The sequence below is a fragment of the Megalobrama amblycephala genome, linkage group LG14 (genome assembly GCF_018812025.1).
Source record: "Megalobrama amblycephala isolate DHTTF-2021 linkage group LG14, ASM1881202v1, whole genome shotgun sequence".
In the NCBI taxonomy this organism is placed as follows: domain Eukaryota; kingdom Metazoa; phylum Chordata; class Actinopteri; order Cypriniformes; family Xenocyprididae; genus Megalobrama; species Megalobrama amblycephala.
In genome coordinates, this window is record NC_063057.1 from 26,634,318 (window position 1) to 26,651,960 (window position 17,643).

At 40.0% G+C, this 17,643-nt stretch overlaps 1 protein-coding gene and 1 long non-coding RNA gene across 2 annotated transcripts in view; both read left to right on the forward strand.

Moving 5' to 3' along the window:
- Window positions 1-17,643, forward strand: part of LOC125246308 (tripartite motif-containing protein 16-like) — a 398,598-nt gene that overhangs the window by 5,994 nt on the left and 374,961 nt on the right. The window lies entirely within an intron of this gene.
- LOC125246370 lies at window positions 16,274-17,508 on the forward strand. Its single transcript, XR_007179817.1, has 2 exons — window positions 16,274-16,508; window positions 16,870-17,508. It is a non-coding gene; the product is annotated as an uncharacterized LOC125246370 (long non-coding RNA).

Below are 17,643 nucleotides of genomic sequence, written 5' to 3' on the forward strand. Positions count from 1 at the left end.
TTTGCGGAAACACCTGTGTCCGCCCCAGGTTTAATTGATCCTGTGAGAAATCCTCGGTTACCTTCAAGTAGAAGGTCTGGTTTGCCGGGCAGGTCAAATTTCCATGGGTGAAGGATTCATTTAGCTGATGATGCTCCATTGCGTGCAGGACACCTGAACAACCTCTGAGTGACCATTCAATACTTGAACACTGATGAACTTGGTGTTATTGTAAGATGAGGAAAAGGGTTGTTGGAAAAACATAATAACACAAAATAACACATGATGAACATGTCAAAAGTGCGAGTGGTAAAGAAGGTCTCCCTTTCAGAGTCCTATCTTTAGTGAGCAGGTCTCATTTAATCACCAGATTCTTCACTATAGTGGAATTTAGACTTGGTCTGGATGCATTAAAGGCAAGTAGCAAAGAGTCTAAATAACTAGTATATTTACCAGTGGTATAAATAATTAAATATATCACATACTTAAACATAGAAATACACAATTTCATAATTACAATTATAAAACTGTCTGTAATAGTTGTTTTAACTGCACATCCTTAATGCAGAACTTAGGCTTCAATCAAGTCAATTAGAGAATGGAATTTACAGAAACAGAGATTTAAAATCTTTTGTTTAGCTTTTACAACCATCATCTGTGCATTTGATGTACAGGCTAAGCCACACTCAAGAATAGAGGTCTGGGAATTGAGTAACTGATTTACAGAAATGCCTGCATTTCAGTTCTAACTGTTTAGTTCAATTTGTCATTAGTCAAATGTTGGAAACTAGGGGGCCCTCCTAGTTTGCAACAATGCCAAGGACTGAAAGAGACCAGTTACATTACTGAATAGGTCTCATTTAGATTTTGAATTTGTAATTTGAATGATCAGAAATTCTATTAATTGATGTGTGACTAAAGCCATACACGTGTCCTGCATATTACAGTGTTTCCATTATACCTCAAAATTGACACAGTTAAAAAGGAAAAGAAATTATGACAATAATTTCCTTTGTCCTATATGTATGAAGGTGAATGATGTATGTTAGATTTGCATTATGTGAATGCCAGGTAGAGATGTTGTGAGTTTGTAGTGTGTGTTCTGTATGTTTGTGTAGAAGATGGGTGGTGTCTATCCTACCATAATTTGTGTTGCATAATTTAGTTCCAGTTTTACACTGGGAGGCCATGTATCTACTAGTGTCATGAGATGGCCTCTTGAAGTTTCTACACCCCCATCTCCTGCGTGTGAAGTTGTATGTCATGGCTCAATACAGGTGGGACCAGAACCTTGTGGAATCTGGTCCTTAACATGGCAGCTGTTAATCCTGAAAGGGAAACAGACATACAGAAAAAAACAGTTGATCTTGAACCTTTAAACAAATTGCATTAAGATAGATGGTGCCATCTTAGTTTTTCTTAAATGGTCTTATCCAGACAGTTGTTGCAAATGGCTTTAATCTGTTAAGATTGTATGCCATTAGAAGAAAATTTGTTTTAGTTTACAGAGACATAGATCATTATTATGATTATGTTTCTGCAAAGAAAAGGCCAGATAAACTGAATGTTAGTGGTCATACCTGACTGCTGGTGTTTAAGCATTGTCAGAGAATCTTGCACCTTGAGTTGCTATTGCAGCTGTGCTTGCACAGTCTATTGTGTTGTGAACATTATGGCACCCAGGTCTCCTGGGAAAATCTCACACTAACCCACAAACCTAATCAATTCCGGTGGCGCTGCTCTGCTGGCGACTCGGACGCATGAACACTGGCCAGTTTGTTTGTTGTTTTAATGTTGTTATCTATTTATATATTTACTTTCTTTATAAGTTGTTAATCAAGTTGATCTGAGTTTCACTACAATGAAGATGCTACTGGCATATTTTTTTGTTGCTGGTACTTGTTGGAAGGGAGGTGTCCGCTCTGAATCAAGTGACACCTGTATGCACAGTTGGCGTGCTACCGATCTACTATAGCAGAGAGGAGTTGCTTTCGTTAAGGCCTGCAAAGTCAACATTACAAACGGATATACCCGAGGTCGTCAGGAGGCAGCGTGCTTATTTAGTGCGACCTCGTAGAAGAGGAAAGAGAGGAGGTATTTGACTACGTCTTCGGAATCGGGGCAACAAACCACCGCTTCCATCCATGATTCTAAGCAATGTGCGGTCTCTGAGGAATAAGATAGAAGAGCTGCGTACACTTTCAAGGATTTGCTACGAGTATCGTGAATCCTGCTTGATGGCATTTACAGAGACCTGGCTGCACCCTGACGTTCCCAACTCACTCGTTGAACTAGAAGGGTTTTCTCTGGTTCGAGCAGACAGGGATGAAACTTCAGGGAAGACAAGAGGTGGTGGCGTCTGTGTTTACATCAGAGATGAATGGTGCAGCCAATATACGGTGAGGGAGTCATTGTGCAATCCAGACGTGGAATTACTCTGTTTATCATTGAGACCCTTTTATCTTCCGCGAGAATTTGGTAATATAATAATTTGTGCAGCATATGTTCCACCGAGCGGGAATGCTGTTAAAGCTGCTGGCTGTATAACTGATTGTGTTTATAATCAACTAAAGCGTACTCCAGAAGCTCCTATTTTTATACTTGGTGATTTTAATCACTGCGAACTGGGCCGCACACTCCCGGGGTATGAACAATATATTAAATGTGGTACCCGAGGCAATAAGATCTTAGACAAATGCTACGGGAATGTGAAAGATGCATATGTGGCCAAGCCCAAAACCCCTCTGTCGAACTGTGATCACAATGTTATTTATTTGATTCCTATTTATAAAACACTTTTAAAAAGGTCAAAGCCACAGACAAAGACCGTATCTGTTTGGTCAGAAGACAGCATTGAAAATTTAAAGGGCTGCTTTGCTTGCACCGACTGGGAACTGTTTCATGCAATGGACATTGAGGATGCCACAGAGACAATAACAGACTATATTAACTTTTGTGTGGACACAGTTGTTGAAAAGAAAACTATAACTGTATTTCCTAATAACAAAAGTTATATAACAAAGGAAGTTAAGCAGTGCCTAAATAGGAAGAAGTTGGCTTTTAACAATCATGATAAAACTGAATTAAAATTGTCCCAAAAGGAATTAAATTCTCTGTTGAAGGAGGCAAGAAAAAGACACAGAGATATTATAGAACACAGTTTTAACTCAGGGAATTCCAGAAAATTATGGGATGCTATGAAAGTAGTAACCAATATGGAACCCAGCCGGAAAAGGTTAATAACTAGTAACGATCAGCAAAGAGCTAATGAATTGAATGAATTTTTTCTCAGGTTTGAGTCTCCCTTGGAGCAAATGGCTGATGTGGATTCTATTATATGTAATACAGATCAGAGATTAGAGGTACCCCCACATGTAGTTTGTTCGTTATTTAGAGGTATACATACAAAAAAATCTACAGGTCCAGATGGAATTTCTGCCTTCTTGTTAAAGACTTGTGCTTATGAACTTACTTCAGCATTTTATCCTATCTTTCAAAGATCTTTAGATTTGCATAGCATCCCTTCCTTGTGGAAAAAATCTATAATCATGCCAGTTCCCAAGAAAAATGGTCCAGTCGAGAACTGCGATTTTAGACCTGTGGCTCTGACTTCAAACGTTATGAAATGTTTTGAAAAATTTGTAGTAAATGTTTTAAAGTATGAGGTTAAATCAGCCCTTGATCCATTTCAGTTCGCTTATAAGGCCGGACGGGGCACCGAGGATGCCATTAATTGTATCACTCACTTGGTGAGTAGACACTTAGAAGATACTCAAGCATATGCACGTTTACTTTTTATAGATTTTAGTTCTGCATTTAATACACTCCAACCTAACATATTGATTAGGAAGCTGACAGAGTTGAATGTGAACCCCTTTTGTATTAAGTGGTTTTATTCTTTTTTAACAAACCGTACACAACAGGTCAGGATAAACAACTCTTACTCAGAGGTCAAAAACACTAATATAGGGGCCCCGCAGGGTTGTGTTAGTTCACCCATCTTGTTTACGTTATATACTAATGAGTGTGTGTCATGTCAGGATAACAACTTTTTAATTAAATTCTCATATGACACTGCAATATTGAGTTTACTGTACAGGAACACCACACCTCTGCAGTATTTTGATGAAGTTTTGAGGTTTGTTGGTTGGTGTGATGATAATTTCTTGATTTTAAATGGAAAAAAGACTGTTGAGATGATCTTCGACCCCAGATCTGTGGGGGACCATAGCCCTGTAATAATACATGGAAATATTATTGAACAGGTTTCATCATACAAATATTTGGGTGTTTATATAGACAGTTCTTTATGTTGGTCCTCCCACATTAATAGTCTGTGTTCTAGATTGCAGCAAAGGCTATATTTCTTGCGAAGGTTAAAAATGTTTGGGGTAAATCAGAAGATTTTATTTTTGTTTTATCAGTCTGTTTGTGAAAGTCTGATAAGATATGGAATAACAGCATGGTATGGAAACCTGACTGTCCAAGTAAAATCAAAACTCGTATGTCTTGTCCATATGGCTCAAAAAATTGTCGGGTGTGAGGAGAAACAATCTTTACAAGAGCTGTATGAGATATCTATTTTAAGACAAGCTAAGAAAATTGTTGTTGATGAGACTCACATTTTACATGAGGATTTTAAGATGTTGCCCTCTGGGAGACGATTGAGGATTTTGAAGTGCAAATCAAATCGCTACAAAAATTCTTTTGTGCCAACTGCAGTCAAATTATTTAATAGGGAATTGCTTAAATGAAAGAATAGGTAGGGTATTGTTGTTGTTTTATCTGGCTTGTGGTTTTAGCAATTTATTATGTTTGTACTGTTTATGTGTGTTAATGTTGTACTGGCTTTGTCATGGCTGTCCAAGATGAATTTCCCAGCAATGGGACAATAAAGTATATTCTAATTCTAATTCTAATTCATTATGGCACCCAGGTCTCCTGGGGAAATCTCACACTAACCAGATCTGTGATTAGGACACCAAATCACCTTTTGTGGTGTTGTGCTGTTTGTTTAGCAATTGGCATTTATGGTGTCCTTCAAATACTTGACCATTTGGAGTTTCTGCCTGATATTAAAATTTCACAAAACTTTAATTACATGTCCAGTAAAATAACTTCCCTGATCAGATCCAATATGATCTAGTGCTTCCAGAGAGGAACATTTGTCCACTTTCTCTGTGGTTTGTTGCAAAGGAAAATCAAAACTTATACTTCCTCTTGTCACTGGGTTCCAGATCAATAGAATCAAATTTAATTCCTGTTTTGATCTTGAATGGATTTAGCCTATTCAAGATATGACAATCGGGTTAATTATTTTAGTTGTTAAATACTGGCCATTGTAATTTTTCTCATTAAAGATTCTTGCACAGATAGAAGATAAAGAAATTCTTTACCATTAATTTTATTTATTCCTTCCATTTTTCTTAACAATTTATTTAATGCAATTGTGAAGCACACTGTAGCCTTATGGCAATTCTATGCTCCTGTGCATGGTTTAACTGCAGCTATATAGAAGATAGCTGAGTGTTCCATTTAGGAGACAAACAAATTTAACACAGACACACATGTTGTACTATTTCAGCACTAGTTAGTCCAACTTACACATGGTCTAGAATGCATAGCATCTAACCTCAAACCTAAGTGTGTCAACGCATCACTTACAGTAAGGCAGTCATGTGTTTTAAAGAATAAATTCAACTAGTCTAGGTGCACATGTAGCACAAACAACTAGAATGTGTGTTCTGTGAGAACAATGTGTCTAACACAATTACAAATTTGAATCCTTCCATTGATTCCTCATAATTCTCTCAGCACCGATAGTGCTCCCAACTTCTGTCTTCATTCTGGTTCCATCTTACTACATTCTAATTCCTTCTGCTCCTCTCCAAAATCCTTTCTTCTTCCACACCATTGCTTGAATCATCATGAGATTAAAGGCCATCCCTGGCCATCATAATATAATATATCATGATGTGATCATAATATAAATTATATTATATTAAAACAGTATACATTAAAAATAATTTTATTTGCTGGTATCAAGAGAGTCTTGGCTGAGTAATTTGTCAAGAGTGACTTGTTATCACCTCACTGATCTTTTAGAAGGTGTAACATTTGTGTAGCGGTATTGTACAGTTATTAATAATTTTATGGGTTACAATTATGAATTATAATAAACCATAACAGTTATGATAAATTATTAATATTAAATCGACCCAAAGGGGAATTAAACATATACCGTGAATTGACCACAACGAATTGTACTAAATCACGTTATATGATTAGTTTCTGTTTTAATAATTATTTAGAGAACTATGTTTGTCCTGCAAACTAGTTTACTCTATAGTGTGATTGGATTTATCTTTCGGCCGAAAAGATAACTTCCTATCACCGCATCAAAGCGTAAAATTGATCGAACGTTAAAGTGACTCGGGTTTTGGTTGAATGAACAATCAGAACAATCAAAATGAATTATGTGTGTTTAATATACAAACTACAAACTACAGCGGATACAGTCTATATACAGAATATATACAAAGGTGAGTAGGGGGAAGAGAGAGAGAGAGAGAGAGAGGAAAGAATAAGCAGAATCAGCAAGACTTACAAAACAGTCCTTAGAAACCAGCACGGAAACAGTTTCACTAGATCGATGAAACGGCAGTATACTTGCATTGGGTTTCGTGTCAGTTTATGACGCTGGCGCGCAGTTCGTTACTTCATCCGTTCCGCGGGAGCTTCGAATTGGAGGACTTGAAGTTGGTTTCTCTGAGAGAAAATGGCGGTTCCCGTTGTCTGAGCACGATGGAAGCGCGTGGTCGCCGGAGCCGTCCGGGAGGTGGTAACTTTGCAAGCGGGAAGAACACACAGAGGATTCCCTGGGATTCCTCTTTTATGACAGATAAGTTGACACTCCTTCTTGAAGTGGAATAGCCAATGACAAAGGGGCAAAGTTGGCGGGAAAGTTTTCCCTTTGTTTGGTCATCCGAGGTGAATTTGCATATTGATGACCGATCAGATTAAAGTATTATCTGGTCAGTCTCTGGCCCGTAGCCCCATGGGGGGGCCCTCTTTGATGTCCCCCAGAGTTAACGAATCGAGCCCTTTTATGACCTGGAGGGTAATAAAGATAACAGAGTGTCCGTTCTGTCCTAGACGGGTTGGAGCCCGTAAATCCCAATGTTTATTGACTACGAACGGATCCATCCAGACGCTACAAAGGCATCTGGCCCTGCAGCTACAGCTGTGATGGCATTGCATTGTTCACAGCAACAGGCTAAACTGGAAACAGTTATAGACTTTGACGCTGTGAATATTGGGTCAAATCATTTGCTCAATTTTAAGATTTTTGTGACTACAATATAGAATTGGACACAATTTTCTTATTTTTGGACTAAGATGTTATCAATTACATTCTCCCGAGAATCTATTTGGATATGAAAAGAAAGGTTGGACAAACACAGGGTTGATTGAGAGCACAAACATTCATTTTTGGTCTGTTTGTTTTTTCAGTTTCTTTTGAGACACTGAACAACATACAAGAGTGCAGTAATGTTTTAAATTCTGAACTAAGACCAAGGTAAAAGATATGTTTTATAAGACTGAGCCTTAACAGTGCTGTTTACACCATTTATGTAAACAGCACTGGTAAACCTTCTTAGCACTTCTTGAACAATATCAAAGTATAGTGATGCTTATTCTATGGCTATTTCTTTTATGAAACAAAGACAAGTTGAGCATGTCCTCTGAATGGGTAAAACCCTCAGGCTTGGTTACAAGTCTCTCAGTAATATCATAATTATCATTATACACATCAGTTTTAACATTTAGTGTATTTTCCCAGTCGCAGTCTCTAGGACTTCTGCATGGCAGCAGTTCTCCAGGACTGAGACAGAATTATACCTAAACCTTTTCTTTTGAAAACTTTTTAGTTTTACAACATTGTTTTGTCCAGCTTTACATTTCACACACAAAGGATTCCAGTGAGAGATTTTTCTCCCTTGTTATCTTTTGGCTTATCCAATCACAAGATTTTTTCACAACGTGACCATTTGCTTATTTTCAGTGTTGCAACGTCGTTGCAGCAAGGCAAATAAACATGTAGCTGGCCATTCTTTACCTCAAAATTATAGGTTCAATTTACAGTCCTCTGTTGAATACCAGAATAAAATTTGGATGATGTTATTCCAATTTAAGGTTAATCTCTTGTTGCGTGGGTAAACAAGGAGATCTTTAAAGTTCAAGCAAGGGATATCATTTCTCATCTACGCTGCCGCTATCATGTTCCTGATAAAAAGTGGTTGTCTAATTCTCCAGCCCCACCGGATTTCGGTCTCCGGTCTTAAATCTATGGGTATGCCGACCCATTCTATGAATGTGTAGGGTGCAGTTATCTTTCCCTCAACACTTCTAAAAGGCAAATAAGAATGGACTTACCACAGCTGAAGAAAGAGAAGATGATCAAGCCTCTTACTTGTTGCAAATCCCAATTTTCCACTGAAAAGACACTCGCCACCAGGATATGGGAGATCACGTCGGGGTCACCACTTTGTAAGGAACCCCGCATTGGCCCAAAAACAGAATCTGACACGCCCGGGCGAAGGTTAACGCGTGTATGTCTTTTCAGCGTCTCTATTAAGTTATTAAGTTATTAAGACTTAATTTCACTCGTTTAATCTGACTCCAATTTCAAATGATTCTTACTCTTAGGCTGTGCTTCCAATTAGAAATTACTCATTAGTTATGCATTAATTTAGATTAATTTCGTTCACTGCAGTCCCGGTATCGCTTTAGAAGAGTTACTTCGGCCGACTTGAGCACTCTTCCCGGACACAAACTCGTCAGTTCTGACCTTAAACATTGGATGCAGGGTAAATATCTACCTTTAATTCGGTCGTGCTCTGCTTACTCGTAACAAAAAGCATAGTTTTGATATATTTATGAAAACTGCAACTTATTTAAGGCAGTGATTGTCAGAAATCGAAATGGACTTAATTGATGTGCCCTATGCTCCATCTATTAAACCTTCCGTATGAACAATCCTGAACACAGATTTGAGGTAATACATTCGCTTTGATCTACTAGAAATAATGGATTAAGAATAATACAGAATCAACCAAATATAACATTTTATTTGTCAAGTAAAAATATATCATGCCAATTACATTACAATTTGACAATTAGAAGCCAATTCAGAAATGTTAAATGCATAACATCGATTACTCAAAGAAATGCATATATACACAGGGATGGGTGAATGTCTTCAGACATTCACCCATCTCTGTGGGGGCTACAGATGATCCCACATGACTGCTTTGCTCTTTACCTTTTATACCAGGACCAGAACAAAAGGATCGTAAATGTTTATTACAACACCACCTGTTTTGGGGGAGAGGAGAAGAGACACAACCCAAAAAGAGGACAGAATTTTCCTTAGTTTTCAATCTTCTTCATAATTCTAGTGACTGCTGTGAAATTGAGACCATTTTACCAATCGCACCTAGACATTTAAAATGATACCAAACATAAAAAGGGAAAAACAATAAATACACAAGTTACATTAAACGTGTTGAATAACTTTCAGTCAGGGGGAAGGAGAGTTTGTGTGTGTGTGTGTGTGGTGGGGGAGGCGTTGTCCTTTTGGAGTTAGGGCAAGGCGTTGTCCCTTGCTATTTCTTTTGATCTTCTTCTCTAGGCGAGTTTTATTTCTTTGTTGCAGGATGCTTGATCTCAGTTTTCGTTTAGCAGGAAAATCAAGCCTTACACCATGCTCTGAATTCATCATGTAGTGTTGTGGTGAATAATGTCAGTGTTTTCTTTCTATATCTGTCATGTGATCGTCCCGCTGCTGCTCTCAGTGCTGTAATGAACACAAATAATTAAATATATTAATATACTTCACTTTCATCAGAGCAAAGAGAGTCAATGATGATGTGTTTCAATAGAGGATGTCAAACACTCTCATGAGCTTCTTCTGCATCTAGCAGCACCTTCATAGATGAGACCCATGTGATCAATACCATGACCTTTGAACCTTCCTGAAAGATGAGCCAATCACACTCAATTATGACCTCTGTCTGTATTTCTTACTACATGTTTTTTTCATAAAACTTTTTATGCATTTTGGCCATTCATTTACAGAACAATGGTGTTTGGGTGCCTGAAAATGCAAACTTTTAAAAACGGGTTTCAAAGTGCAAGTTTTTGAATATGGTCTCAGTGTAAACAACAAAAATGTGAAACTGTTAAAACGATGATGTCATACATGCGTATTACATGTTCAGTCTATAGTGTTTCATCGCCATTTTTACACAAAAATTCATCACTTCGCGTCAGAAGGCCTTTATGTTTATGATGGATGGATGTGGATGGAGACACTTTCTTCAGCCCATACTCGTTTGGTTACACATTCTGCCATTATAAAGCTCAGATGTGTCTGGATATTCATTAATATTTCTTTGATTGTGTTCATCAGAAAGAAGATAGTCATATACACCTAGGATGGCTTGAGGGTGAGTAAAACTTGGGTTATTTTAATTTGAAAGTAAACTGATCCTTTAACAGAATTTACCTCACAGAGGTCAAGAAAGGCTGCATCTTGGAGGCTTCCAGGTGGACCATTGGCCGAATGAGAACTTATGTATGACACCATATAATGAATTATATGGATCTTCTCTGAATTAAGTGTCATTTTAAGACTAAATGCTCAGCTTAAAATTGTGTCTAGGCAATTCCTAAGCAGCTGAATGGCAATGGTGTTTTTGCCTGTAAATATGCAGACTTCCTTTCTCAAGGAAAGCCACTCACTTTCAGACAGGCACATGATCAAGCAACAGTACTCCGGTTCACACCACTAATTCTCAAACATTTTATTATGATCTTGATTCATCTGTCTCTTTCTCTGTAGTGTGACATTCCACACTTCAGAAAAGTGATGATTTGGGGGATAGTACATGAGAAGAAGCCCTGAATCAGCCAGTTCTTCAAACATCATCAAACATCTCATGTCATGATCTTTGTGTGCAAATTAAATTAAGTATGGAATTATGGATGTTTATGAGGGTTTTGTGGGGGTATTTGACACAAAACACCTGAGATCTGGGGCCATATTCAGAAAACATCTTAAGGCTAAAAGTAGCTCCTAAATTGCCGATTTAAGAGAAACTCTTGTAATGGGCGTGTCAGTCCTAATTTTAGGAGTCCTACATTTTTGCTCTAAGAGTATTTCACAAAGCATTTTAGCGCTAAAACTAGCTCCTAAATTGCCGATTTAAGAGAAACTCTTAAAAATAATGGGCGTGTCAGTCCTAATTTTAGGAGTCCTATATTTTTACTCTAAGAGTATTTCACAAAGCATTTTAGCGCTAAAACTAGCTCCTAAGTCACTAAGACCAAATCATAAACAGTCCTAATCCTGTCACAGTCACCGTCTGTCTCACCTTCCCCGGACTCCATTTCCCAGCATCCCTCTGTATCCACACCTGCACCCAGTCACCTCGTCATCACGGATTCCCTGCACCTGCACTTCCTCATCAGCACTCCCTTTAAAAGACTCACTCCTCCTGCACTTACTTGTCTGTCCTCATCTATTTTATGCTGGTTGTTCCGTTCCTGTTCCCGTGTTTAAAGGTGCCATAGAATGCTTTTTCACAAGATGTAATATAAGTCTAAGGTGTCCCCTGAATGTGTCTGTGAAATTTCAGCTAAGTTTAACTGCCTATTTTAGGGCATCATTAAATATGCACTGATTCATCGTGCTTTCCCTTTAAATGCTCGCGCTCCCCGCCCCCAAGCTCGCGACTCTATAATACATTGAATAAACAAAGTTCACACAGTTAATATAACCCTCAAAATGGATCTTTACAAAGTGATTAAAGACATTTTGGGGTGAACTATCCCTTTAAGTTATGTACTATAGTCAGTAGAATGTCTGTTGGGTCCATCACAATAAAGAGTCAGCAGATATTAAGCAGACATTCTACTAATACTCCAATGAGAGTTAGTTGACATGTAGTTGCAAAGTTAAAAAAAAGTTAACCTTTTGTGGATTGTATGACTGAAGATGGTGCAGTAGATGTTGTTGGAGTTGTTGCAGAGGTGGATGTTGAAGGAGAAGATGTGCTTTCTAGGAAGTCCAGCATAAATTGCTCTAGATCTTCATGGGATGTAAAGAGTGTGGTGGAGGAGTCTGTAGGTGATGGTGTGATTAGGATATTTGATATGTCAAATTGCTTGGTGTGAGGTTTGATTGTTTTGATGTGTGTTATATTGTTCTGATAATGTCATGCTTACAGGTGATAACTCAAGCATTGAACTCATTATTGTGTGAGTGTTTGCAGTGTCGGGAACATTAATTATGGACATTTATGATCTTTGTTGGTGTTTGGATTGTTAATGTGCCGTGTGTGTACTTTATACACGATGATTTGTAAAATGTGTTGCATTTTTCTCAGTGTACTTTGGACATGGATAGTGGCATGTCTGGAATGTTGTTTGAGTGAACAAATATGCAGCACATTAAATTTTGCACCAATAATGTCAGCAGTGAGGTTCTGGGAAGTGGTGTGTTCAACTTCAGCGCAACTCTAGGCCCAACTCCATTTTGCTTGAAGATCTTTTGTTTTTAAACTAAAAGTACATAAAAATAATTGTCCACGTTGACAGCTCCTATAACAGAAACATTTGTAAAGTCCCTGCTTCTCTTCTTTCGCTGCAGGAATTGTCTTAGAATCACCAGCATTCTACTTCTGCATGATTTTCGTGAACTTAGTATCTCTTGTTGAAGAAAGAAAAGTGGTCCCCTGAATTTTGCGCATTTATACATTTGTGAACAAATACCAGCAGCCAGTTGTGATGTCGTCTTCACCCCACACAGTAAGATCTATTGATGCAGTCTTATCAGCGATCACAGATGTGGTGTTTCTTAGGAAAGTCCCATCGCAGACAAAGTTGTGGCCCTGGCTCTTTTCCTGTAAGTCTCCAATTCTTTTAAGAGACGAAATGGCCAGAAGAAAGATGGTTTTCAGACTTAGGAACTTTTCAGGAACCTCTTCCAAGGGTTCGAACGGAGCCAGGGTCAGACACTCTAGTACAATGGCCAGAACCAAAAGCCGGTGTTCTTGTGCGCTGAGCAAGCCTCAGCCTCAATGTGCCACAGAGAAATCATGTAACCAAAGGATTCTTCCCCACTGATGTACCATCAATGGGTAAATGATAAGCAGAAATAGCTGCAACGTATACTTTTAGAGTTGAAGGGGATAATCCAGTGGAGAATCGTTCTTGCAAGAACTCAAGAATAGGACCCAAAGCACAAACAGCTGGGTCTAAATGTCGTTCTTCACACCATGAGGAAAATGACCTCCACTTAATGGCATAGAATCTCCTCGTGGAAGGAGCTCTGGATTTGAGAATGGTCTCCACCACCTCAGTGGAGAGACCTGAATCTATGAGCTGAGCCCCCTCAGGGGCCATGCCCACAGCTTCCACAACTCCGGGTGAGGGTGCAATATCGTACCTCCTGCCTGTGACAGGAGGTCTTGTCTGACTGGAATCTCCATAGGGGGACCGTCTAGAAGGGACATCAGGTCTGAAAACCATATTCTGGTTGGCCAGAATCCCATCCCGGCGAACCCTCTCCAGAACTCCTGGGAGCAGAGCGATCGGGGGAAATGCGTACAGACGCCGTCTCGGCCATGTCTGTACCATAGCATCCAGCCCTAGTGGAGCTGGATGAGTGAGAGAGAACCATAACTGACACTGAGTCATTTCCCGAGATGCAAATAGGTCTACTTCTGCATGACCAAAATTTTTCTAAAGGAGCTCCACCACCTTGGGGTGGAGTCTCCAATCCCCAGGCCTCGGCCCTTGCCTCGACAGGACGTCTGCTTCCTGATTCTGAGACCCAGGAGAATCTGATGGGCCAGATTGCATAGGTGACGTGACCTCAGATCCCCCTTGTGACGAGCAGGGCGGGCGAGAGCCGTGAGGGAACGGCGCGAGGCCGGTGACGCGAGTGATAATGAGCGTCATCTGCGAGGCGTGCCGGCCTCGAGTCTCTCACGGAGGAGCTCCGGAGGCATAAAAGGAGGAGCGACATCAGTGAAGGACGAGAGAGGACCAGGCCTGGACTTTATTTTATGTTTTATTATGTTTGTGTGGCCGGCAGACGTCCGCGAGGGTCTGCCGGCATTACTTTAGTTTTGTTCTTTGTTTATTTTGAATTAAACTTTTGTTGAACGTTCGCCGGTTCCCGCCTCCTTCTTCCCACGTCTACTAACCATGTTACATTGGTGCCGAAACCCGGGAGGAAGGAGGGACATGCTGTCGAAGAGCCCTCGCTGCTGAGGGGGATCGCGGTGCTGCGGAGTTCGGGCAGCGCGGGAATGTGTGTAGACCGCGAGAGGCTGCCCGAGGCGGTGGTGCTGGAGCCTTGTGAAAGGTGGGACGGAGACCCGGATGCCGTGCTCCTGGGACGAGGTGGGGTGGCTGCCGTCCAGGACCTGGAGGGAGCGGAGGAGTCGCCGCCGTCTGCCGTGGGCCGGAGCCTGCTGCCGTCCGCCATGAAGGGGAGGAGCAGGGGACGGGGGACTCGCTGCCGGCTGCCCTCAGTCGGAGGAGCCATCGCCGGCCGCCAGGAGGCGGTCGAGGATCGGGCCGTCCACCGAGCGTCCAGTGCCACTGCATGGCACCGCGAGGAAGAGCCTCCCGGCTGGCTGAGGACCAGGCGGCAGTGTGTCTGGGAACCGGACCAAGAATTATTTTTTTTTCTTTCTTTTTCCTCTCTCCCCTCTCTCGTCCTGTCGCTCCCCTTGCTTCCGTCTCCTTTCTCTCGTCTCGTCTGTCCTTACCCCCAGGTGCTGCGGCCGCCGAGACAGGCCCCGGGGGGGAGTAAGCGCAGTCGCGGGAGTACCCCCCGGCCTGCGAGGGGCGTTGGGGGTATGTGACGAGCAGGGCGGGCGAGAGCCGTGAGGGAACGGCGCGAGGCCGGTGACGCGAGTGATAATGAGCGTCATCTGCGAGGCGTGCCGGCCTCGAGTCTCTCACGGAGGAGCTCCGGAGGCATAAAAGGAGGAGCGACATCAGTGAAGGACGAGAGAGGACCAGGCCTGGACTTTATTTTATGTTTTATTATGTTTGTGTGGCCGGCAGACGTCCGCGAGGGTCTGCCGGCATTACTTTAGTTTTGTTCTTTGTTTATTTTGAATTAAACTTTTGTTGAACGTTCGCCGGTTCCCGCCTCCTTCTTCCCACGTCTACTAACCACGTTACACCCCTGATGGTTGATATAGGTGTAGCTATATCCATTTTGAGGGTTATATTAGCTGTGTTCAGATCCAGACGTTAATACTGGTTGCCCTTGTGTAATGCCTTGAACATGAGCTGGCATATGCAAATTTATTTCAATGTCATTTCCATGTACTGAACTATTGTTATTCAACTATGCCAAGGTAAATTCAATTTTTAATTGTAGGGCATCTTTAACTGATTACAAACACTGCCTACCAAAGCTTTGATTTATAGTGTTTTAAGACTTTGAATAAAAACACCACAGAGTCTTCTGACCAAACTGTAAGTAGGCCAGACTTGACTTACTTTATCTAACCTGAGAATGAAAAACAATAAAGATGTTAAGATCAAAGCACACACTGTGAAACAACAGCTCATATAATGGTACCATAAACGATAAAACTTTATCATAAGTGCATAAATCAGGTTTCCCAAAGTCTAGAGAAGTCAGGAAAAGTAGTAAATCAGGTTAATAATTACATTTAAAGTTTTTATAGATGTCATAGAAATGAATAACTTGACAAGTTTTGTGATGAATAGAAGAAGATTGTAACTTGCTCTCTCTCTTTTTCTGGGCTCTCCTCTATTCTGTCTCTTCTTTTCACTGGAGCTTCTTTTCTCTGGCCTTTCTCTCTTCTCTTTTCTAAAGTCTCTCTCTCTCTCTCTATCCCTAATCTATTGTGTAACTATTTTAAGTGTAACCATAACCAGATATTGTCAATAAACCCTTTCAGTTACAAATTATGTGCTCACTAGTTTGATTTGGTATTAACTTTGAAGTGCTCCCTATTGCAATACAATATTGTCACACTATAGCAACACTCTCCTACATATTTTTCTAACTGCGCCTATTTCCGTCATTGGTATAAGCAGAAGTCGGTGTTAATAGACATGAAATGTACAGTTTAATGTTAATGTTGCTCTTTATTCATTTTTTTGTGTTGGGAACTATTATTGGATGTTTGGGGTTTGTGGAAAGAGGCTCCACTCCTGGTGTGTGTGTGTGAGGGAAAAAATAGAAGGGGCAGAAGAGTGCCTCGCTGGTTCAAGTGTCTCTTACAAGTCTGGGTGTGTTCGGCATGGTTGTGGCCGACAACAGCCCAAATAAACACCCTTTTTTCACCTTCACCTACATCCTTTTTTGCAATCTGGTAAAGGATATATTGGTCCTTTTACCACTGAAATCACACTAACCTACAAGAATGTCATCACAAACATAGGGAACGCCTACAACCCAATTACAGGTAATTATCAATGAAATGGAGTCATAAAACTCAGTTTATAGTAATGAAAACCTTCTGCTCCATTCAGACCTCTCTGTAGTTTATTATTCAGAATGTACAGCTGCAAAGAAAATTATTTTATTATTTTTTCAGCAGGTTCAGGATAATTCATGTGAACTCAGAGAACATGATTCATTGTTTTAATCAACTGACAGACATAAAACAGTAATAATCTGCGTTCTCATGTATGAATGTGCGCTGAACACTGTTACCACAAACTCCTGAACTCTTATAAGTAGAATAAGGAAGTAATTGTGCAAGTAGTCCATTAAGAAATCGTACAGGAAACAGCTGATTCTGTGTCTCTTGTTATTTGATTTAGGTGTTTTCACAGCCCCACTGAAAGGAGCGTACATGTTCAGAGTCTCTATATATGGCCATGCCCCAAATACAGCAACTGCCTCCATTTATAAGAATGGAGAGAAGATGGTTACAGCATATGTTTATCAGCCTCAGAATGATTTAAACTCCTCGAACGGAGTTGTGTTGATCCTGGAGGTTGGAGATGTTGTCTATGTGAGACTTTGGTCTGACAGGAGGATATATGATGACTGGAATAACTACAACACTTTCAGTGGTTATCTACTGTTTGCCTTAAGAGAACAAGAGCTTTGCAGAATGTGATTCCAATAATTCTTCAGTGTATAATTTAAGATCATTAAATCATTAAGAATAATTAACATATGAATCTGTCTTAATGAGGACTAATGTGTGTTTGAAATTTTCAGTAGATTACTGTATAAAGTCAGTATAATACACTATATTCATGAGTTCTGATCTGTCTGTACATGTAAGTTTGTATAAAGAGTTTCAGCACTGAGACAGACAGGACCCATGAATATCACATGTGACTCAAAAGTGTTTTGTTAAAGTAGTAAATCTAATAATTTTAAATAATACCTTTTTAAGTGTATCTTGTTACTGATCCTTGATCTGTATCTCTTCATCCTACATAAATAAAGTGAATAAAGAGACATTGTGGCATTTTATTTTCCTTATTTTCAAGAATATTTCACCAACAATGCTTGATTTGAACACTCATGATATCATATTTATCAGTGCCACGTGGAGTTTGAGATTTTGTGTGTGGATTTTG